This window comes from Erinaceus europaeus, chromosome 9 (assembly GCF_950295315.1).
Source record: "Erinaceus europaeus chromosome 9, mEriEur2.1, whole genome shotgun sequence".
In the NCBI taxonomy this organism is placed as follows: Eukaryota; Metazoa; Chordata; class Mammalia; order Eulipotyphla; family Erinaceidae; genus Erinaceus; species Erinaceus europaeus.
The window spans coordinates 60218999-60244449 of NC_080170.1; the positions used below are offsets into that span (position 1 = coordinate 60218999).

Below are 25451 nucleotides of genomic sequence, written 5' to 3' on the forward strand. Positions count from 1 at the left end.
TAAATAAATTGAGCTAGATTATAGTTGACTATAACATTAAGGTTTATCATTCGGAAGTCAGGCAGTAGCGCCATGGGTTAAGCACACTTGTCGTAAAGCCCAAGTACCAGTATAAGGATCCCGGTTTAAGCCCCCGGCTCCCCACCTGCAGAGGCATCGCTTCACAGGAGGTGAAGCAGGTCTGCAGGTGTCTTTCTCTCCCCCTCTCTGTCTTCCTGTCCCCTCTCGATTTCTCTCTGTCTTATCCAACAATGACATCAATAACAACAATAATACAACAAGGGCAACAAAAGGGAATAAATAAATAAATAAAAATTTTTTTTTAAAGTTCACCATTCAATGAGTGTTCTATTTTAGAGACAGAAAGAGTGCAGGAGACCGCAGCACTGAAGCTTCCTTCAGTGCAATGGAGGCCAGACTCAAACCAGGGTTGTGCACATAGCAAAGCAAGTGCACTATCCAAGTGAGCTATTTCACAGGTGCTCAGTGAGTTTTGACGAATATAAATCTCCAGGATGTATAAGGTCTTGCTACAAAGCCAGTAAGTATAGGCAGAGGGCAAGATTCTACACAACTGCTGGGATAAGCACAGAACTGTTAGTCAAGGCCTGGCTACTTGGCCTGGTACCTACCATAAACCTGGCATGGCTTTAGACAAGTCCTTGTTCTCTGGCCTATAGGTGATGAAGCCAATCCCAGGTCTCATGGCATTCTAAGCTGTGGAGAAGGAGACTTCCTGGAGCTCTGGGGAATGCCTGGACTGTGTACACAAACATTTGCAAAGGATCCCTCTGATCTAAATCTCAAAGAACAGAGATAGAAGAAAATTACAGTGAAGATAACCAGAGCAGGAGGCAGGCAGTAGCGCAGTGGGTTAAGCACATGTCGCGCAAAGAGCAAGAACCCGCATAAAGAACCTGGTTCGAGCTCCCGGCCCCCCACCTGCAGGAAATTCACTCCACAGGCAGTGAACCCCTCCTCTCTTTCTCTCCCCCTTTGTCTTTCCCTCCTCTCTCCATTTCTCTTTGTCCTATCCAGCAACAACGGCATCAATAACTACAACAATAAAACAACAAGGGCAACAAAAGGGAATAAAGAAAATAAATAAATAAAAAGATAGAAAGAGCCAGCCAAAGCAGGCCCCACAGCTTGTAGGGATGAACCAGATGCCTGAAAATAAACCTCTGCAGTCCCAGAGAGACATGCTGAGGAGATTAACATCAAGGTTGCAAGTAAGGGCCAGCAAGATAGCTCACATGGACAGTACACTATGGGGCTGGGTGGTGGCACACCTGTCTGAGTGCACATGTTACAGTGCGCAAGGACCTGGGTTCAAGCCCCCGGTTCCCGCCTGAAGGGAGAAAGCTTTGAGAGTGGTGAAGCAGTGCTGCAGGTGTCTCTGTCTCTCTCCCTCTCTATCTTTTCCTTCCTCTCAATTTCTGGCTGTCTCTATTCAACAAATAAAGATAATTTAAAAATTAAAAAACAAAACAAAGCACTGCTTTGCTATGTGTGTGAGCCAGGTTCAAGTCTGACCTCCACTGCATTGAAGGAGGCCTTGATGCTCTGGTGGGTCTCTCTCTCTCTCTCTCTTTCTCTCTCTCTGCCTTCCCTGCCTCTATCTAAAGAAATAAAAAGCACAATGCTACCTTGCCCTTCTCTCTCATCTGTACCAAGGTCCTGTGGCAGGAAGCAGGGTGGAATTATTCTCTCCCCCTTCTCAGGTGAAATGGGGCCTGGGTCTTTGGACTGCACCCTACCAGCTCTTTTGCAAACCACTAGGCCCAGCAGAACAGGAACTCATAGTAGGGTCATAGTCAGCCACAGACTACCTCCTACTGGGTGGTAATTCTTGTAGTTCTTCCAAGAGTCCAAGCTCTCTCTGCTGTGCAGCAGAGTAAAAAGAGACCAGAGAAGGTTTGTGGCTTGTCAAGGTTACACAGCAAGTAGGTAGAAGAGATGGTTCATGGGAGTCCGGCGGTAGCACAGTGGGTTAAGCACATGTGACGCAAAACACAAGGATCACCGTAAGGATCTGGGTTCAAGCCCCGGCTCCCCACCTGCAGGGGAGTCACTTCACAGGCGGTAAAGCAGGTCTGCAGGTATCTGTCTTTCTCTCCCCCTCTCTGTCTTCCTCTCCTCTCTCCATTTCTCTCTGTCCTATCCAACAATGACGACATCAATAACTACAACAATAATAAAAAAAACAAAGGCAACAAAAGGGAAAATAAATAAATTTTAAAAAAAAGAGCTGGTTCATGAGGCTCCCCACCAGTTGGGGCCCAGGCCCTGACAATACTGCCTCATGCTTCACAACACTGCTGGGTCAAGCTGTTTTCCAACAGATGCTATGCATGAAATATACTGGAAATGTGATGGCAAGGCCCTTAACTCCATCCCCAGGCAGGAGGGACAAAGCAGCACTAAGTGACAGGAGTCTGTTGCCTGCACAGGTGATAATTCTGCCTGCAGGGCTGCAGGGTGATGCTCCAGCTTTGCTCCTGAGTGAGAGGCCCAGGTGTCATGACGTCCATGAACCACAGTCAGAGTTCATGAGTGCTTAGCAGCAACCCTTCTCCCTCCCCCCATTTCACCATGTGGTGTGTGAAGCTCCATAGAGGGCAAGCCAGTTGCCTGAGGACTCACGGCATTCATTCAACAGCCTATCCTGTGCCTGCTGTGGCAAGGACTGGACTTGGGGACATAAGAACAAAACAAGCAGGGACACTAAAAGAGAACAGAAGAGCCAAAAGTTCTAGTCTCCCAGAGATTGCACAGCAGTGGAGGAATTGGGGGGAAAAATAGATAAACACAGGCTCTCAGGGACTGAGATCTGGGTTCTAAAGAGAAGTCTAAGTCTCTCCAGGAAGGAGGTTGTCTTGCTTAGGTCATCTTTGCCAAAGAGTAATGAGATGTTGACATCAGATTGCTTGACCAGGAAGAAGCTTCCAGAAGATTTAGATTTTTGTCCAAAAGGGAAAAGTGAAATCTGAGGTAAGGAAAAGGAACTTTGGGTGGGAGGGACCTAGAAGAAGCAGCAGCTCAGAGTTCCTTCTGTATCCTGTTGGAAGGGAACCATTGACAAGTTGATGTCACTATTTCTCAAATGGGGTTCTAAGGAACACAGAATCAGGAGGTTGGCTTCCTATGAGTTTGGGGAAACTGCCTCCATAGCTTCCTTCTTAGACATTCACCCTGAGCTTAAAGACTGGTGTTTCCTGCCTCAGCATCCTCATTTGGCGTGGCTGAACCTGTTTCCTAAATTGCGGGGGGGGGGGGGGGGGGGAAGGGATTTGTTTTGTTTTGTTTTTTATTTATTTTATTTTTGAGAGAGATGCAGAGAGAAAGACAGACAGAAACACCAGAACACTGCTCAGCTCTGGTTTATGAAGGTACAGGGGATTGAACCTGGGATTTCAGAGCCTCAGGCATAACAGTCTTTTTGCATAACCACTATGCTATCTACCCCTGCCCAGCAGTTTTTTTTTTTTTTTCCTCCTCCAGGGTTATTGCTGGGCTCGGTGCCTGCACCATGAATCCACCACTCCTGGAGGCCATTTTTCCCCCCTTTTGTTGCCCTTGTTGTAGCTTCGTTGTGGTTATTATTATTGCCCTTGTTGATGCAATTCATTGTTGGATAGGACAGAGAAAAATGGAGAGAGGAGGGGAAGACAGAGAAGGGGAGAGAAAGATAGACACCTGCAGACCTGCTTCACCGCGGGGAGCCGGGGGCTCGAACCGGGATCCTTACGCCGGTCCCTGCGCTTTGTGCCACATGCGCTTAACCCACTGCGCCACCGCCCAACCCCCTGCCCAGCAGTATCTTATAGATAGACAAGAAGGAGACAGAGAAGGGGTGGGGTGGGAGACATCACAGCATCTAAGCTTTTTCTAATTCAGTGGGGGCCCAGCTTGAACCTGGGTAAGGCACTCTCCAAATGACCTGTTTTTCCAGCCCCCTAAAATGTTTCAATGACAGGTTCCATCCTGGGGAGACTATCTGTTCCCAATTTGAAGGCTATTCCTGAGGTAATCATACCCCTGAAAAGAATATGTCCTCTCCATAACCCCTGCCCCCCATGCCACACCCATTATTATGATCATTACCAGTGGAAAGACAGCATAATCGTTATGCAAATGACTTCCATGCCTGAGGCTCTAAGTCCCAGGTTCAATCCCTAGCACTGCCTTAAACCAGAGCTGAATAATGCTGTCGTCCCTCTCTCTCTATGTCTCTCTCTCTCTCTCTTCCCCCCTCTGTATCTCTCTCATTAAACCAAAACAAATGAATATTTTCAAAAACAAAAAACATTCTCATCATTGGGAGCAGGGGCCAAAGCTCCTACTGCAGCTCCAGCCTTCAGGGATGATGTAACAGGTCTATTACTCAACCAACCAACAAAGGCAATATGGACTCTGGCCTCCTGAATCAAAGATCTCACCCAAGCCACAGGGCAGCTCATTTCTGGCTACTCTTCCACCAGAGAAAAGGCCTGGGGGAGCCTGGGCAAGGAAACTCCTCAATACCCTGAAGGTCATTAAACACTAAGGCAGTCTGCCCTACCCCCGCCTTTTTTCTCCTAGAAATAAGTCCCTCTCCCCAACTTTGAAATCTTTTTTAAAAATTTTATTATTTATTTATTATTATTTTGTCTCCAGGGTTATCGATGGGGCTCATTGCCTGCACTACAAATCTACTGCCCTTGGAGGCCATTTTTCCCATTTTGTTGCCCTTGTTGTTAACCTTGTTGTTTTTGTTGTTATTGTTGTTATCGCTGTTGTTGTTGGATAGGATAGGGAGAAATGGAGAGAGGAGGGGAAGACAGAAAGGGAGAGAGAAAGATAGACACCTGCAAACCTGCTTCATCACTTGTGAAGTGACCCCTCTGTAGGTGGGGAGCTGGGGGCTGGAACCAGGATCCTTACACCAGTCCTTGAGCTTTATTTACATCATGTTCACTTAATCTGCTGCTCTATTGTCTGCCCCCCCACCAACTTTGAAATCTTAACCCAGAGTACTGCCACCTCCAGGAGAGCCTCCATGACTGCCTTTTCCCTGTCTTTTCTTTCTGGCCCTCTCTGGTTCCCCTTTTCAGTCTCCTAAACGTGTGCCCTGTGTGTAGAGATGGCCATGAGCAGGGGTCTAGAGCAGGCGGTTGGCAGGGCAGGGTAGGGCCTAGGGCCACTGCAAGAGGGGTAGGGCTTGAGGTTCACCAGTGTGGCTGGGCCCATTTCATTACATTTTACTTTCAGTTACAAAGAAGATCCCTTGATGGCCACACTGGCCTTGACGGTCTGTGGGTTGTAGTTGTCCTGGTCCTGGTGTGGCTAAAATATTATATGAATGGGAAACAGGACTTAGGATCTTGGGAGATTCTGGAGCTCCCACCAAATCTAGATGTGACTCTAGATAACTACCACCAACAACACACACACATGCACACGCACACACACTCCCCCCTCCCAGAGCTGCTCATTCAGCTCTGGTTTATGGTGGTGCTGGGGATTGAACCTGGGACCTCAGAGCCTCAGGCATGAGAGTCTTTTGCATAACCATTATGCTGGCTCCCCTGCTTCCTCTCCTTGTTTTGAGCTTCAGTTTCTTCTGTGAACTGGATACACTGCTTGCTTTGTTGTCTGGCAGGCTGGAAGAATGCTCCCCCCTCTGTAATAGAAGCAGATGTTTACTTAGCACCTACTACATATACCAGTCTTATTTGAAGCACTTTGTTGTTGTTTTAATCTTTTTTTATTTTTAATTTTTCTTCTTCTTTTTAACCAGAGCACTGCTAAGCTCTAGCTTATGGTGGTGGGGAGGACTGAACCTGAGACTTTGGAGCCTCAGGCATGAGAGTTTTTGCACAACCATTATGCTATCTACCCTCTCCCCCCCAGTACTTTACAAAGTACTTACTCCTCATAGTACTATTATTAGCTGGTATGTGCTTTTGTCACCCCTTCATTACAAAGAAACTAATTCAGTCTAGGAGGTGGTGCAGTGTATAAAGTGTTGTACACTAAAGGCTAAAATGCCAAGTTTGATCCCTAGCAGCGCATGTGATATGGAGTGATGACTGGTTCTCTCCCTCTCCCTCCCCCGCTCTCTCTCTCTCTCATTGATAAATAACACCTTAAAAAAGGGAAAGAGAAAACTGCATGTTTCCAAGGTTTATAGCTGGTCATTCGTAGTCATGGGATCTCCAACTGTATGTAAGAATAACCTGAAGAGACTTTGACAGCACAGGTCAACATAATACCTGTAGCTGCCACTCATCTTCCTTATATTTTAGAACATGGGCTTTGATACCTTTCTCTTGGATTTTCACCAGTTTCAGTTAGAATGAGTATAAGAAATTTTAACTTATTCAGCAGGTTTAACTTATTCAGCAGGTTTCAGATACTGAAGATTGTGACAGAGACCAGTTGCTGGAGTTTTGCTTTTTAGCAAGGTCTGTTACCAGGAAAGCTATCCTCATCTGCTCCTAGGATGTAATCGGCAATAGAGAGAAGGAGAATTGTTATTCCCATAAGTTCGAGTCCCGGTCTCACACAAGGAAGACCAGAATCACATGCCTTTATTAGCAAGGTTAAGCTTGGGCCGTCGATACCCTTATACGCAAGGGGAAAGTCTGCGACCCCGATCATTTCTCATCCCACCTTTTTATAGTTATCTCAGGGTGGGTACAGGTGGAAATATTTGCGCAGAACGAGGAACAGTTGGTCTCGGGTTAATGGCTGTTCTCAATATTCGGGGCTTTTCTTTAACTTCACAGAATCAAAAAGAACCAAGATGAGACAAGGAAAAGTGTGGCAGGGGCTACACAGCCATAGTCTTGAGGTTTGAAGATTGATCAAAGCATCCCATCTTTCTCTGGTTTGATAAAAATAAAATATTTAATAAAAAAAAGAGCGAGAAAAAGAAGAAAAGAGAGAAACTAAGATGGCTGGGGAGATAGTACAGTGACTATGCTAAAAGACTTTTTTTTTTCCTCCAGGGTTATTGCTGGGCTCGGTGCCTGCACCATGAATCCACCGCTCCTGGAGGCCATTTTTCCCCCTTTTGTTGCCCTTGTTGTTGTAGCCTCGTTGTGGTTATTATTATTGCCATTGTTGATGTTGTTTGTTGTTGGATAGGACAGAGAGAAATGGAGAGAGGAGGGGAAGACAGAGAGGGGGAGAGAAAGATAGACACCTGCAGACCAGCTTCACTGCCTGTGAAGCGACTCCCCTGCAGGTGGGAATCCGGGGGCTCGAATCAGGATCCTTACACCGGTCCCTGCGCTTTGCGCCACATGCACTTAACCCACTGTGCCACCGCCCGACCCCCTAAAGACCTTTTTTTTTAACCAGAGAACTACTCAGCTCTGATTTATGGTGGTGCGGAGATTGAACCTGGGACTTTGGAACTTCAGACATGAGAGTCTGTTTGCATAACCATTATGATATCTACCCCACCCAAGACTTTCTTCTCTTAAATAAATAAGTAAATCATTGGAGGCCAGGTGGTGACACACCTGGTTAAGCACACATAGTACTATGTGCAAGGAAAGAGTTCAAGTCCCTGCTCCCCACCTGCAGCAGGGACGCTTCACTAGCAGTGAAGCAAGTATCTATCTTCCTCTCTCTCCATCTCTATCTTCCTCTCCCCTCTTAATTTCTCTCTTTTGTATATAAAAAAAAGAGTTCAACACTTTATTCATTGTGCCACCTCCTGGGCTATCTCTTGGCCACCAAAAGTGGTGGATTTGTAGTGGTGGTACCCAGCTCCAGGGAACTCTGGAGGCAAGAAAAAAAATTGCAAATCACCTATTTGTTAATGAGAGAGAGAACCAGAGTACCACTTTGGCACATGCTATGCCGGGGTCAAACTCAGGACCTCATACTTCAAGAGTTCAGCACCTTAGGGGCTAGGTAGTGGTGAACCTGGTTGAGTGCACACTATAGTGCACAGGACCCATGTCAAGTCCCTGGTCCCTACCTGTAGGAGGACGCTTCATGAGTGATGAAACAATGCTGCAGATGTTTCTTTCTCTCTCTTCGACTACTTAGGTTTTCTTTATTTTATTTTTACCAGAGCACTGTTCAGCTGTGGCTTATGGCGGTGGCAGGGGATTGAACCTGGAACTTTGAAGCCTCAGGCATAAGAGTTTCTTTGCATAACCATTATGCTATCTCCCCTGCCCAATGTTTCCCCCCTCTCTTACTCTCTTCTCTATCCTCCTTCTTAATTAAAAAAAAAATTAAAGATATTTATTTATTCCCCTTTGTTGCCCTTGTTGTATAGAGTTATTATTGTTGTTGTTATTGATATCGTTGTTGTTGGATAGGATAGAGAGAAATGGAGAGAGGAGAGGAAGACAGAGAGGAGTTGAGAAAGATAGACACCTGTAGACCTGCTTCACCACCCGTGAAGGGACTCCCCTGCTGGTGGGGAGCCGGGGGCTTGAACTGGGATCCTTACTCCGGTCCTTGCTCTTTGCGCCACCTGCGCTTAACCCATTGTGCTACTGCCTGACCGCCCCCCCCTTAATTTCTCTGATATATATATTTCAACACCTTATTCTTTGTGTCACCTCCCAGGCCACATTAAAGACTTTCATGGCTGAGGATCCAGGATCCCAAGTTCAATTCCTAGCACCAGCACCACCACAATCCAGAGCTGAAGAATGTTCATGTTTAACAAAAAATTAATTAATTAAATCAGATTAAATTAAATTAAATTAAAATGAATATGGTACTCCTTTTGGCCCAGAATAAGGCACAGTGTGTAAAATATTGGCCTCTCAATCATGAGGGAGTCCTGTTTTTGTTTTTTTTTTAAGACCAGATGCATCCTGATTCTGATTTTTTAAAAAAATCTTTATTTATTATTTACTGGATAGAGACAGCCAGAAATTGGGAGAGTAGGAGGTGACAGAGAGACACCTGCAGCCCTGCTTCACCATTTGTGAAGTCACCTCCTGCAGGTGCGGAGCTGGGGCCTCGAACCGGGATCCTTACACCAGTCTGTGTGCTTTACGCCATGTGTACTTAACCTGCTAGCTATCACTAGGCCCCAGGGGCCTGTTTTTGATCCCTGGTACCACATGTGCCAGAATTATGCTCTAATTCTGTCTCATGAATAAACAAAATTTTTAAAAATTTTCAGCATAGAGACAGTGTGTGAAAGCACTGAAGGTTCCTTTCATATAGTGGATCTGGGCTTGAATCTGGGTCACACACATAGCAAAGCAATGCACTGTCCAAGTGAGCTATTTCACTGGCAGTAAACTTTTTTTTTTTTTTTAATAGGAAACTAGGGCAGAGAGGTGAAGGAACTTGCCCAAGGTTGCACATATATGGTGTGGGGTAGTAGCAGAGCTAGGACTATACAACCTTTGTGTACACACACACACACACACACACACACACACACACACACATATTAATGAAAGAGATCATCACATCTGACAAAGAGAGACCATAGCACTACTCAGTTCTGATTTATAGTGGTATGGGGCATTGAACCTGGGATTTTGGAGCCTTAGGCAGGAATTTTTTTTTTTTTTTGGCCTCCAGGGTTATCACTGGGGCTTGGTTTCTACATTATGAATCCACTGCTCCTGGAAGCCACTACTACTACTACTACTACTACTACTACTACTACTACTACTACTACTACTACTACTACTGGATAGGACAGAGAGAAACTGAGAGAGGAGGAGGACTAGAGGGAGAGAGAAAGATTCACTGTGAAGCAGACTTGCTGCAGGGTGAAGAGTAGGGCTAGAACCCTTGTGTGGGTCCTAGTGCTTTGTACTATATACTATGTGTGCTTAACTGGGTGCCCTATCACCAGGCCCCCTTTTCACTATTTTATAGATAGAGGCTGTGAAAACTCAGCGAAGCAAATTAACTTGTCTGACAACACACAACCAGGATACACAAACTGGAATCTGAACCTAACTCTTGGTCCTTTTTCCTTTGTCCATGGTATAGGACAGGCAAGTGGCCTGTGGAGAGAACAGTGTCACTCTAGGACTTTTGTTCTGGGGGAGAGAGTCCTCCAGCCATGGTGGGAGGGGGGAACGTGTGACTGCTTAGGGCCATGAGGCCATTCTCCTGCCCTGGCACATGTTTGCTTGAGTTGGCCTGGTTGGGGTGGGGATGGGGCATCCTCGTTTCACAGGTGCTGACTGGGTCTCAGGTGGTCAAGGGGGGGAGGAGTCTGCTGAGGGAAGTGGAGCCCAGGGTTCTGATCTTGGTTCTGCCACCCTGGCATCCTGATCAATTCTGTGGGATTCCATGGGGCTTAGCTCTCACCAGCTGGTTGTTCCTCTCCTGGAGAGCCTTGGGGAATGCAGTGTGATTCAGACAGAAGCAGGCTACTGCAAGTGAAGACAGGCCAGGGCTTCCTCAGATGGTGTGGAGGCAGCACTCCCCCATACAGTTATGGAGGGGAAGAATATAGAACTGCCCGACATGCACTCTGACCTCAGTTATGTCAAATGGACATTCAAAAGACTAAAAAACTCTCAGCCTGGGAAGTTGTTCAGTGGACAAAACCCTAATTCTCAAGCATGGGGTCCCAAATTCAATGCCCAGGATTGCATGTGTCAAGTGATGCTCTATTTCTCTTTCTCTCTTTATCCCTCTCAAAAAAGAGTAAATAAAAATGTTTAATAAAAAATAATGGCTGGAAAAATAGCTCACTTGGATAGTATGCTGATTTTTTTTTGCTTTATTTTTTTAAATTTTTTAATTTCTTTATTGGGGAATTAATGTTTTACATTCAACAGTAAATACAATAGTTTGTACATGCATAACATTCCTCAGTTTCCCATTTAACAATACAACCCCCACTATTGCCGGGATAGCCTGAGGGTACTTCTTCCCGAGCTAGTGCTCTCTGGGTTGGAGAGAACTCAACTGGAGCTGATCTAGGCTGCTGTGTGGGAGAGGGATCAGGAACTCGTGCTGCACCAACTTCCGCAGGAGATACACTTTGGAACTCTCGGAGCCGGAAAGCAATTTCCAAGTGTCTTTAATCAGAAGAGCAGCTGTTTTTATACTCTCCAAGTAGGGTGGAAACAGGATGTGATATAGAGAGGGTGGAGAGAAAAGTGACTGGTGAAAATCAGAGTGTGACAAGGAACGGATCAGTGTGTGACAAGGAGGGGGTGGAGCAGGAGAGAATCCTATCATAGAACCACCAATGCCCTGGAGTGCTTTATGTAAAAGTGATTTATGTAAATAGACCAAAGCTTTGGATCAGTAAAATCCCTATATAGGCATATGGTTAAGCAGAAGCCAGGGGGAGGTGGCAACTACCCAACACACTATGTCATTTATCATCCTTCATGGACCTCTATTCTCCCCACCCACCCACTCCTACCCCAGAGTCTTTTACTTTGGTGCGATATGCCAATTACATTTCAGGTTCTACTTGTAGTATGCTGATTTGCCATATGTATGACACAAGTTCAAGTTTGGCTCCCACCACATTGAAGGAAGCTTCAGTGCTATGGTCTCTTACTTTCTCTCTGGCTCTATTTAAAAAATGTATATTTAAAAAGAAGAATAAAAAATAAAAGTTAACATAATATTAATATATAAAATCATATTGTAATTATATAACAACTAATACAATAAATAATAAAACCATATTTATTGCATTACTAGTAGTTACACAATAGTTATAATTAAAATATATACCATATAATAAACAGCATTACATAACTATATTATAAATGATATACATTTATGGCCAGGGAGATGACTCAGGTGGAACACAGGCTTGAATGTGTGAGATCTCAAATTCAATTCCCAGCAGCATATATGCCAGAGTGATGCTCTAGTTCTCTCTCTTTAAAATAAATGAAACAAATCTCTGTGTCTCTATTTCTGCCTCTCAGTTACTCTCTCTCTCTCCCTCCCTTCCTCTGCCCCTTCCTCTTAGATAGATGCAGAGAGGCAGAGATACAGAGGTAGAGTGAGAGAGACCACAGCACCTAAGCTTCCTGCAATGTTATGTGAGCCAGGCTTGAACCTGGATTGCACACATGGCAAAGCAGTGCACTATCCAAGTGAGCTACTTCACAGGTCCACAAATCAATCTTTTTTATTTATTTATTGTCCCTTTTGTTGCCTTTGTTGTTTTTCATTGTTGTAGTTATTATTATTGTTGTTATTGATGTCGTCGTTGTTGGATAGGACAGAGAGAAATGGAGAGATGAGGGGAAGACAGAGAGGGGGAGAGAAAGATAGACACCTGCAGACCTGCTTCACCACCTGTGAAGCAACTCTCATGCAGGTGGGGAGCCAGGGGTTTGAACCAGGATCCTTACACCGGTCCTTGCGCTTTGTGCCACAAGTAAATCTTTTGAAATGAACAACAATTAAGAGAGATGAAATAACATGAGACAGTACTTGAATCTTGACAATGCTCTTATGAAACATTGGTGTGATTGATCTGGAGTTAACTTGCTTTCATTCATTCCTCTGCTTAGAAAATAGACTGAAGGAGACCGGTGATGTCACACCTGTTTGAGCACAGATAATGCTACATCCAAGAACTTGAGTTCAAGCCCCTGGCTCCCACCTGCTGGGGAGAAGTAGTGAAGCAGTGCTATAAGTGTCTCTTTCTCTATCTCCCTCTTTCCTCTCTTCTTCCTTCCTTCCTTCCTTCCTTTCTTTTCTTTCTTTCTTTTTTTTTTTTTTTTTTTTACCAGAGCACTGCTCAGATCTGGCTTATGGTGGTGTGGGGGATTGAACCTGGGATTTGAGAGACTCAGTCATGAAAGCCTCCTTGAATAACCATTATACGATATCCCCACCCTCAATTTCTTTCTGTCTCTATCCAAAATAAGTAAATTAAAAAAAAATGGATTGAGGGCCTGCTGAGTAGGAGGCGCCAATGGTGATTATTAAAAAGGACACTAAGAAGAAGAATGGGGTATGTTCCAGTCTTCAAGAAACATAATTGAGAGAGAAGAGGAAAAAGGAAGGATATTTGCAAGTAGTAAGAGCTATAGGTGTGACTTAGAAAGGAAGAGAGTGTAGGGACTGGGTGGTGGAGCACCTGTTTGAGTGCACATATTACAATGTGTAAGGATCCAGGGTAAAGCCTCCAGTCCCTACCTTCAGGGGTAAAGCTTCACAAGTGGTGAAGCAGTGCTGCAGGTGTCTCTCTGCCTCTCTCCCTCTCTGTCTCCCCATTCCTCTCAATTTCTGGCAGTTTCTATCCAATTAATAAATAAAAAGAATGAAAGGCTACACCTGCAGGGGAGTCACTTCACAAGTGGTGAAGCAGCTCTGCAGGTGTCTTTCTTTCCCCCCTCTACCTTCCCCTTCTCTCTTGATTCCTCTCTGTCCTACCCATTTAAAAAGTCTCTCTCGATTCCTCTCTGTCCTATCCAATTGAAAAGAAAGAAGAAAGGAAGGAAGGAAGGAGGAAGGAAGGGAAGAAAGAGGGGCCTGGGAGGAGACGCAGTAGATAAAGCACTGGGCTCTCAAGTATGAGGTCCTAAGTTCTATTTATGTCAGCACATGTACCAGAGTGATGTTTGGTCATCTCTCTCTCTGTCTTTCTCTCTCTCTCTCCCTCTCCTCTAGTTTCTCTCATAAATAAATTTTAAAGATTTTATTCATTTACTAATGAGAAAGATAGGATGAGAGAAGGAACCAGACATGTGGTCCGGGAGGTGGTGCAGTAGATAAAGCACTGGATTCTCAATCATGAGGTCCTGAGTTTGATCCCTGGAAGCACATGTACAAGAGTGGTGTAAATAAATTCTTAAAAAAACAAAAAAAAAATGAGAAGGAACCAGACATCACTCTGGTGCTACATGTGCTACCAGGGATTGGACTCAGGACCTCCTGCTTGAGAGTCCAATACTTTATCCACTGAACCACCTCTGGGACCACATAAATAAACATTTTTTAAAGAAAGTTAAAAAAAAAAGGCAGGGCCATAGAAAACTGGATATATATATATGTACATATATATATATTATAGTATAAATAATAATTAACCCATATACTGCAGTTTCTGCTGGAGGGAATGGAAACACAGAACTCTGGTGGTGAAATGGTATGGATTTCTACCACTGTTATCTCATAACTTTGTAAATCAATATTAAATCACTAGTTAAAATTATACATAAAAAAGAAACATAGGGCAGGGGTAGATAACATAATGGTTATGCAAACAGATTCTCATGCCTGAGGCTCCAAAGTCCCAGGTTCAATCCCCCGCATCACCATAAGCCAAAGCTGAGCAGTGCTCTGGTAAAAAAAAAAAAAAAGAAAAAGAAACATAATCTAGGGTCAGGCAGCTAGCTCTGCCTCTTAGAGCAAGCACTACCTAGCATATCTGAGGCCTCAGAAGCCACAGGTTCAAAAAAAAAAAAAGAAGCCATAGGTTCAATCCCTGACACCAGAGGTGTCTTATTCCAGAGCTGAACAGTTTTCGGGATATTTACTTATTATTGGATAGAGACAGAGCGATCAAGAGGGGAGGGAGAAACAGAGACACCTGCAGCACTGCTTCACAACTCATGAAGCTTTCTCCCTGCAGGTGGGGGCCAGAGGCTTGAACCTGGGTCCTTACACATTGTAAAATGTGTGCTCAACCAGGTGCACCATCATCCTAGCCCCCCTCATTCTCCCTCCTCTCTCTCTCTCTCACTCTCCCTCTCTCTCTCTGCCTGCAGGGTTATCATTGGGCCTCTATGCTTCACTATGAATCCACGACTCCTGGTGGCCATTTTTTCCTTTTTATTGGATAGGACAGAGAGAAATTGAGAGGGGAAGGGAAGATAGAGAGAGAGAAAGATAGACACCAGCAGACCTACTTCACTGCTTGTGAAGCGTCCTCCCTTGCAGGTGGGGAGTTAGGGACTCAAACCCAGATCCTTGCATGGGTCCTTGTGCTTAGTACTTACTATGTCTGCTTAGCAGGGTGCACCACCACACACCCAACCCATCCCTACCCTCATTTCTCTATATATATCTTCCTCTCATCTCTCAAAGTAAGTAAATAAACAAATGATTGTATAAAATAGAAACACACTCTAGATGAAAGATAAGGCACAGTCATAAGTAACCATCTTTGAGGGTAGAAAGAAAGTAACAAGGGGGGCTGGGCAGTGGTGCACAGGGCTAAGCTTACATTGTATAAAGCACAAGAACCCACTCAAGTAACCTGGTTTGAGCCCCCAGCTCCCCACTTGCAGCGGTAAGTGGTAAAGCAGGTCTTTTAGGTATCTATCTTTCTCCCTATCTTCAGGGAAATTGCCACAAGAGGTTAAGAATGGGGTGAAATCTACTCCAGCTGCAGAGATGAAACATGATTTTGTGAAGAAATAGAATTTGTGTTGGTCCTAACAGACAAGGAGAATTCCAAAACAGTGACCTGGAAAGGTATGTTATTTGCAAACATGAGAAGTGAGTGTTGGGGAGATAGCATACTGGTTATGCAAAACAACTTTAGTGCCTTAGGTTCCAAGATGCCAGGTTCAATCCCCAGAATCACCGCTATAAGCCAGGGCTGAGCAGTGCTCTGGGGGGAAAAAAAAAAAAAAGGAGGAAAAGAAGACTGGTGGGGGGGGGAGGAGTGGAGGAAGAGGAAGAAGAAGAAGAGAAGAATGAAGGCAGTGGTGACAAAGTAGTGACTGGTAGGGCCAGGTGATCAGGAGATTGTCCAACAGGTAAAGTTTCTGCCTCACCATGTCTGAGACCTGGCTTTGACCCTTGACACCACAGAGGAATATATAATCAGTTCCATATGTGAACTTCAATCCCCAGCACACAAGAGCACTGATGACAGAGAAGGAGCCGTATGGATACAGCTGGAGTGGTGTTTGGCTGTCTCGCCCTCTCTCCTACCCCCTCTCTCTAACTGTCTCTCTCAGGAAGTATAGAGTAGGTCCTGCTTTACCATATAAGCAACCCAGGTTCAAGTCTGATACCTACCATACTGGAGGATGCTTCAGTGCTGTGGAATCTTTACCTTGCTCTCTTTGCTTGTGTCTTTTTATTTTTCTAGTTGAAAGAGTTGGCATGGAGCAATGAAGCCCCAATGATGACAATCAGTCAGTTAACCAGTAGAAAAAAAAATTGTGGCTAGAGGATAGCATAATCGTTATTCAAAAACGCTCTCAGGGAGTCGGCGGTAGTGCAATGGGTTAAGCGCACCTGGTGCAAAGCGCAAGGACCAGCGTAAGGATCCAGTTCGAGCCCCCAGCTCCCCACCTGCAGGGGAGTCGCTTCACAGGCGGTGAAGCAGGTCTGCAGGTGTCTATCTTTCTCTCCCCCTCTCTGTTTCTCCCTCCCTTCTCCATTTCTCTCTGTCCTATCCAACAACAACGACATCAATAACAACAACAATAATAATAAAAACAAGGGCAACAACTGGGGAAAAAAAAAAAGGCTCTCATGACTGAAGCTCCAAAGTCCCATGTTCAAACCCCAGCACCACCATAAGCCCAGAAGTGTTCTGTGGTTTCTTTCTTCCTTTCTTTCTATCCATCATTAAAATAAAATACTTACTATTTAAAATAAGTAAAATATTCATTTTAGATAGAGACAGAGAAATTGAGAAGGAGGATATAAAGAGGAAGACATTTGCAGCACTCCTTTACCCTTTGTGAAGTTTTTTCCCCTCGTAGGAGAACCTGGGTCCTTGTGCACTGTAATGGGTGTGCTCTGCCAGATGTGTTACCACCTGGCCTATGAAATATTTTTTTAAAAAATATAATAAGTGGGGAGTTGGGCGGTAGTGCAGCGGGTTAAGCACACGTGGCGCAAAGCGCAAGGACGGGAGTAAGAGTCCCAGTTCGAGCCCCCGGCTCCCCACCTGCAGGGGAGTCGCTTCACAGGCGGTGAAGCAGGTCTGCAGGTGTCTGTCTTTCTCTCCCCCTCTCTGCCTTCTCCTCCTCTCTCCATTTCTCTCTGTCCTATCCAACAACGGCAACAATAATAATAACTGCAACAATGATAGAACAACAAGGGCAACAAAAGAAGAAAAAATGGTCTCCAGGAGCAGTGGATTCGTGGTACAGGCACCGAGCCCCAGCAATAACCCTGGAGGCAAATATATATATATATATAAAGTGGTCCGGGAAGTGGCACAGTGATAAAGCTTTGGACTCTGAAGCATGAGGTCCCGAGATCAATCCCCGGCAGCACATGTGCCAGAGTGATGTCTGTTTCTTTTTCTCTCCTCCTATCTTTCTCATAAATAAATAAAATCTTTTTTAAATATTTATTTATTTCCTTTTGTTGCCCTTGTTTTTATTGTTGTAGTTACTATTGTTATTGATGTCATCGTTGTTGGATAGAACAGAGAGAAATGGAGAGAGGAGACGATGACAGAGAGGGGGAGAGAAAGATAAGATACTGCAGACCTGCTTTACTGCCTGTGAAGCGACTCCCCTGCAGGTGGGGAGCGGGGAATGGAACCGGGATCCTTATGCGGTCCTTGCACTTTGTGCCATGTGTGCTTAACCCTCTGCGCTACCGCCGGACTGCCAATAAATAAAATCTTTAAAAAATATATATATAATAAAAATTGGGCTGGTGAGGCAACTCAGTGGCATCATGTATACAAAAGGCTATGGGTTTATATCCTGGTACTAAATGAAAAAAATAAATAAAGGGAAAGATAATTTTCATTCAGCATATGTTCTGTGTCAGGCATTGTACTATTTAATTACACACAGTATCCATTAAAGGTCACTGAAGACCTATGAATAAGTAGTAATAAAAAGGGGGAGAGGGCAGGCAGCAAAATAGTTCATTTGCTTAGTGCACTGCTTTGCCATATGCATGTGACCCAGGCTCAAGTCCAGCCCCTACTGCATTGAAGGAAGCTTGGGCACTGTGGGTTCTTTCACACTCTCTCTCTGCTTCTTGGTGTCTATCTAAAAATTAAATAAATAAATAAAGTGAATTCTCTACCACATCTTCATTGCAGCATTGCAGACCCTTCCTCTCTCTTCTTTGGCCAGTCTTCTAGGGACGCTCAGTCTGCCAGTAGGCTACAACCTCATCTGTAAAAAAGGTATAATCACACTTAAGAAAATTGCTCTGGGGGGTTAAGCTGACCTTTGGAGAATAGGCTTCCAGCCTCTGCATTAACTACTACCTCACAGAGATCCCAGCTGAGCCCCCTCCTTGGACTGGAGTGAAGCTTTTGGCTTGGACCCTTGGGTCCAGGAGTCTTTAGAGTTTAGAAGAACACCCTATAGCTAGCATTGTTTGTTTTGGTTTCCCCAGTATAAGGAGGCCTCTCCCAGTAGTCCATGCTTTAAGCTAAAAAGAGTGATATAGGCTCAGTCCTTCCAGAAATGTAAGGTCCCCTGGAAAATCCAGCTCAAAGAGGATTGAAACAGCAAGTCCAAGTGATAAGTTTTCTTCCTTTACTCTATTTTAATTTTATTTTACCCTAGTACTGCTTCTCTGACTTGAGGGTGTGCCAGGAATTGAACCTGGGATGTTGGAGCCTCAAATATAAAGTCTTTTTGCACAATCTATCTCGTTGTCTTTTTTTTTTTTGCATCCAGGGTTATCGCTGGGGCTGGGTGCCTGCACCAGGAATCCACTGCTCTCCTGGAGACTATTTTTTTCCTTTTGTTTATTGTTGTTGTTATTGTTGTTGCTGTCATTGTTGTTGGATAGGACAGAAAGAAATCAAGAGAGGAGGGGAAGACAGAGAGGGGGAGAGAGACAGACACCTGGAAGACCTGTTTCACCGCTTATAAAGTGACCCCCATGCAGGTGGGGAGGTGGGGCTTGAACTGGGATCCTTGTGCCGGTCCTTGTGCTTCTCACCATGTGCACTTATCTCACTGCACTACTGCCTGCCCCCCCTTTCTGTCCTATTTTTTAAATAGGACCTATGAAGCAATGAATTTTTTTTTTTTGTTATATTAACACCATTCCTGCCACCAAAGGTCTATGTGTCTGTTCCCCCCCACACACACACATACACACAATGAAGCTGAAAATCTACCCTCACCCTCCACCCAGAGATTTTTTTCTTTGGTGCAATACTCTAATGAATTTTCCATGAGAGAGAGAGAGAGAGAGAGAGAGAGAATGGAGCCCAGAGCACTAGTATAGATATGAGAGCCTGACTCTCTACCAGTTGAGCCATTTACCCAAATGTACATTTTCTAATTAATTTTATTTTTTGAGAGAGATGAAGAGAGGAGAGAGAAAGAAACACCAGAGCACTGCTCAGCTCAGGCTTATGGTGGTGCGGGGGATTGAACCTGGGACTTAGGAGCCTCAGGCATGAGAGTCTGTTTGCATAACCATTATGCTGTCTCCCCCACCCCCAAATGTACATTTTCTTTCCCTTAAAAAAAAAAATGAAAGAGGGCTGGAGAGACAGCATAATGGTGAATCAAAAGACTTTCATGTCTGAGGCTTTGAGGTCCCAAGACTACTCAAGTGCTCTGGTATCTCTCTTTCTAAAATAAAATAGATAAAATGAAAGGAAAAAAAAGATTTTGGACTGGAAGGTGACATAATGAGTAGAGTGCTAGACTTAATAAGTATGAGATCCCCCAGTATCACGTGTGCAATGGCTCACCTGGATAATGTGCTGCTTTGTCAAGTGCATGTGACCCAGGTTTGAATCTAGCCCCCGCCACACTGAAGGAAGCTTCAGTGCTATGGTCTCTTTCACTCTCTCTCTGCCCCCTTCCCCCCAAAAAAGTGATGCTTTGGTTTCCTCTCCTCTATCATAGGTAAATAAATAGCTTTTAAAAATAATTTTATTTGTTTATTGAGAGAAGCCTGAACACATTGTTTCTTTTCCTTTCTTTCTCCAGATAAGAGATAGGTGTGTCCCCACCTGCAGGGGAGTCGCTTCACAGGCTGTGAAGCAGGTCTGCAGGTGTCTATCTTTCTCTCCTCCTCTCTGTCTTCCCCTCCTTCTCTCCATTTCTCTCTGTCCTATCCAACAACGACAACAACAATAATAACTACAACAATAAAACAACAAGGGCAACAAAAGGGAATAAATAAATAAAATTAAAAAAAGAGATAGGTGTGTGTGTGTGGGGGGGGGGGGAGATAAACACCATATCATCTCAATGACAAAACAATCTCCTTGTCTTGAAGACTAAAGATAGACATTCAGGAAAGTAAAGGACTAATCTAAGGTCATACAACTAGTCCACAGAAGGATCTCCTGACACCTAATCCCATACATTTTCTTTTATAATATTTTATGTATTTTAATGAGAGAGGTGTGGGGGGGTGAGAGAGAGAGGGAAAGACACTGACAAGAGCACTCCTCAGTTCCAGCTTACTGGGGACTGAACCTTAGATCTCAGAGCCTCAGGCATGAATGTCTTTTGCATAACCATTATGTTGTCTCCCCAGACCAATCCCATACTTTTTCTACATAAAAGTACAGAATTAGGATTTGAATCCAGGTTTTCTATTTTAATTTATGAGCTGCTGCGGCATTCCAAAGGCGGATGTTCAGTTCTAAATACTAAGGATGACTCATCAGTTCAGAGTACTTTGGGGCTGGGTAGAGTTCAGTGTTAGAGCACAGGATTTGCATGCCTGAGGCCCCAGAAGCCCCAGAGGCTCCAGATTCAAACACGGACCCTACACTGATAAATGCCAGAGCAGAACAGTACTATAGTTTCTCTCATTCTTCTTCTTCTTCTTCTTCTTTTTTTTTTTTTTTAATATTTATTTATTCCCTTTTGTTGCCCTTGTTGTTTTATTGTTGTAGTTATTATTGATGTTATTGTTGGATAGGACAGAGAGAAATGGAGAGAGGAGGGGAAGACAGAGAGGGGGAGATAAAGATAGACACCTACAGACCTGCTTCACCGCTTGTGAAGCTACTCCCCTGCAGGTGGGGAGTCAAGGGCTCGAACCGGGATCCTTTGCCTTGCACCACCTAAGCTTACCCCACTGCGCTACTGCCCGACTCCCAGCTTCTTTCATTCTTTTGTCCATAAAAATAAATAAATAAAGGGCTGGGCCATGGTGCACCTGGTTGAGTGTATACATTACAGTGCATAAGGACCTATGTTCAAGCCCCTGGTTCCCCCCTGCAGGGGGGAAGGAAGCTTTCTTTCTCTCTCTCTCTCTCTCTTTCTCTCTTTCTCTCTCTCTCACCCTCTCTATCTCCTCCTTCTCTCTCAATTTCTCTGTCTCTATCCAAAAAACATAGATAACTAAGTAAAATATTAAAAAATAGATATAATCTTGTAAAATAAATAGCAGCAGGGCTGGGAGGTGGTGCAGTGTATAAAATCTTGGATTCTCAAGTTTTCAAGTGTGAAGTCCCAAGTTCAATCCCTAGCATCTCATGTGCTAGTGATGTTCTAGTTGCTTCTCTCCTTTTCTCTTTAATTAATTGTTTAATCACTGCTAAGGGTCAGAAGATGGGTCATCTACATGCCTTGTCATGCTTATGGCCTCTGTTGAGCCCTGGCACCACATGGAAGTAGCATGGCACTAGGGGAAGCTCTAGTGGTGCCTTTCTCATTCTCTCTACTTATCTGAAATAAAAAGAATGAAGAAAAAAAAAGTAGCCTGGGAGATTGCACACAAGTAACAGACATAGACACAAAAAAATAATTATGGAAGTGGGAAAGGGGCTCAGCAGATAAAACTCACACCTTCTATGTTTGAGGCCCTGGGTTCTAGTCCCTCCACCACCTGAGACCAAGGACAACAGTAAATAGAACTCCATGGATGGTGGAGAACTGTTTTGATGGTGGTTTGAGAAGTGGTGCAGTGGACAAATCACTGGGCTCTCAAGCGTGAAGCACTGAGTTCGATCCCTGGTAGCACATGGACCAGAGTGATGTCTGGTTCTTTCTCTCTCTTCCTATCCCTTTAATTAATAAATTTAAGCATATAGGTATAGATGATATAGATATATGAGATAAATGTTTTGGTGTCTCTCAGTGAACTCCCCATCTCATAATAATATGACAAAATAACAAAATGAAATTAGAGGGTTGGCAAAATAGCTCTCTTGGAGTGCACTGCTTTGCCATGTGTATGACCCAGGTTCAAGCCCAGCCCCCACATTGGAGAATGCTTTGGTGCTATGATCTTTCTCTCTCTCTCTCTCTCTCTCAATAAATATTTGTTAGAGACTGAGAAAAATTGAGAAGTGAGGGGGAGGGAGAGAGGGAGAGAGACACCTCTAGTTCTACTTCACCACTTGTGAAGCTTTCCCCTTGCAAGTGGGGACCAGGGGCTTGAACCTGGGTCCTTGTACACTGTAATGAGTGCATTTAACCAAATATGCCACCACCTGGCCCTTTCTCTCCACCCCCCGCCTCTATCTGGAGGGGGGGAAAAAGGGAAGAAAATTGAGTGGGTAGACAGCATAATAGTTATGCAAAAAGATTTTCATACCTGAGGCTCCAAAGTTCCAGGTTCAATCCCTTGCATCACCATAAGCCAGAGCTGAGCAGTGCTCTGGTTAAAAAAAAAGAAAAGGGGGAAAAAAAAAAAGCAGACAGTGGTGATTATGTATATGGTAGTCCCATGTGCTGCTCAACTGTCTTATGGGTGAGACCACATAAACACACATATACACAGTCTCCATAGAATTTTCTTCTTTTTTGGGGGAGCAGGGGGCATAGGTAGTGGTAAGACAGTTCTTTGAGTCATCTGTGCTTACTAGGAAGGAAAATTTAGCAACTGGAGAAATGGCTCAGTGGGTAGAGCACTGAATGTGCTCCCCAGGCTATATCTCTGGTGCTGCATATCACAAAGCTGTGTTCAGAGAGTTTGGCAAGAAAAACTTCTCCCAGTAACATTTATTACTAAATAAAGCAAGAAGGAGTGCATCCCAAGAGGCAGTGGGCACTGGTGGGCCTTTTGATCAGGTAGAGAGAATGTCATTATCAAGAGCCCTGCTCAGGTCTCTTCCTTCCCTGGCTGCTTCTCTAAAGCACCTGGCCTAAGTCTCTACAATTTACACTGCACTCTGAGTTGATGCTGTCTCACACAACCCTGCAAAAGTTGCAAGGGTGGGAGCACTTCAGGCATTGTTTTCCCTTCTCCTTGTTCCACTGGGGGCCAGCAGGGAGCTGACTAAGCTGACCAGGGTTGTCAGGTCCCTGAAGAGCTGGGCCCTGATCTGGGGTTGCCTGGCAGGCCCTGTGAGCCTCTCAGGCTACAATCAGCCTTGCACCTTGGAGCTGCTCCAAGAGGCTTTGCTATAAGCCTGCTCTTCTGTCCAGTGGGCCGGGCGTCCTAATCCTGGTACTGGGGTGGCCAACATTCCAGCCTCTTCTGTCTCCTGTAGGTGGGATCCCTGCCAATCAGAGGTCTAGGCTTCTTTAAGTCAAGTGTGGGGCTAGCTGGGGATTGAGTGGGTGGGTGGGGCACTCTGGTTAAACCATATTTCTGAATAAAAACCAAATTTCGGGTGGCAGCGCTGGGGGTTAAGCGCAAGGACCAGCATAAGGATTCCGGTTCAAGCCCCCGGCTCCCCACCTGCAGGGGAATCTCTTCACAAGCCATGAAGCAGGTCTGCAGGTGTCTATCTTTCTCTCCCCCTCTGTCTTCCCCCTCTCTCTCTATTTCTCTCTGTCCTAACAACGACGACATCAATAGCAACAACAACAATAACTACAACAATAAAAATAACAAGGGCAACAAAAGGGAAAGTAAGTAAATATAATAAAAAAACCAATTTAACTTACTATTATGGACATATTATTTTATTGAGGGGATTAATGTTTTACATTGACATATGAATACAATTTCACTATGTACCAGGACTCCATAGTTCTCTTTTTTTAATCTTTATTTATAGGGTAAAGACAGCCAGAAATCCAGAGGGAAGGGGGTGATAGAGAGGGAGAGAGACACCTGCAACACTGCTTTACCACTCACAAAGCTTCCCCCTGCAAGTGGGGGTTGGGGGCTCACATTGTAATATATGCGCTCAACCAGGTGCACCACCACCACCTGGTCCTTTTTCTTTTTTAAATATTTATTTATTCCCTTCTGTTGCTCCTTTTTTTTTTTTTTTTTAAAGATTTTATTTACTAGTGAGAAAGATAGGAGAAGAGAGAAAGAACCAGACATCACTCTGGCACATATACTGCTGGGGATTGAACTCATGACCTCATGCTTAAGAGTCCAAAGCCTTATCACTGTGCCACCTCCCAGACCACTTGCCCTTGTTTTATTGTTGTAGTTATTATTGTTGTTATTGATGTCGTCATTGTTGGATATGACAGAGAGAAATGGAGAGAGATGGGGAAGACAGAGAGGGGGAGAGAAAGATAGACACCTGCAGATCTGCTTCACTGTTTGTGAAGTGATTCCCCTGCAGGTGGGGAGCCAGGGGGCTCAAACCAAGATCCTTAAGGCCCGTCCTTGCACTTCATACCACGTGTGCTTAACCCTCTGCTCTACTGCCTGACTCCCCTGACCCCTCTTTGCTCTCTCTCTCTCTCTCTCTTTTATAAGAACACTCATCAGCTCTGGCTTGATCTGGTGGTGGTGGTGGGGTATTGAACCTGGTACTTCAGAGCCTCAGGCTTGAGAGTCTCTTTGTATAATCATTATGCTATCTATCCCCTGACCCCACAGTTCTCTTCCACTCTTGCGTTCCTCTCTCCCCAAGTCCTTTGCTTTAAATTTTTTTTTTTAATTTCTTAAAGTGATTTTAATTACGATTTACAAAATTGTAACCGGGGTGAGTACTGCTTAGTTCTGACTTACGGTAGTGCAAGGGACTGAAACTGGGACTTTGGAGCGTCACAGGTGTCTTTGATTAATAATTATGCTCTCTCCCCTGTGCCCCCCATTTTTTTAAATTAATTTATTTATTAATTTATTTTTTATTTAAGAAAGGATTAATTAACAAAACCATAGGGTAGGAGGGGTACAACTCCACACAATTCCCACCGCCCAATCTCCATATCCCACCCCCTCCCCCGATAGCTTTCCCATTCTCTATCCCTTTGGGAGCATGGACCCAGGGTCATTGAGGGTTGCAGAAGGTAGAAGGTCTGGCTTCTGTAAGTGCCCCCAATTTTTAAAAAAAGATTTGTTTTACTTATTACATGTGAAAGAAACCAGAGCATAACTCCAGTATATGTGGTGTTGGAGATCAAACTGGCAACCTCAGGCATGCAAGTCCAGCGCTCTTCAAGTTGAGCCATCTCCCTCAGTCACCTGATTCCAGTTTTATTTAATTAATGACCAGAGGTTAGGCTCAGCTCTAAGTTTATAGTGGTGATAGGGACTAAACCTGGAACCCTTGGATTCTCACGCATGAAAATCTCTTGCATCATCATTGTGTTGTCTCCCCAGCCCCCATTTTTTAAGAGACAGAGAAAGAAGGTAGAGAGGCAGAGATACCACAGCATGGAAGGTTTCTTCAGTTTGGTCGGAACCAATTAAACCTGGGTCGTGCACATGGTAAAGCAGCTCACTAGCCAAGTGAGCGACTT

General features: G+C 44.5%; 1 non-coding gene across 1 annotated transcript; it reads left to right on the forward strand.

The window, feature by feature from the left end:
• The first annotated feature begins 6152 nt into the window (after positions 1-6152).
• LOC132540627 (small nucleolar RNA SNORA44) lies at positions 6153-6287 on the forward strand. Its single transcript, XR_009551817.1, has one exon. It is a non-coding gene; the product is annotated as a small nucleolar RNA SNORA44 (small nucleolar RNA).
• Positions 6288-25451: the final 19164 nt, after the last annotated feature.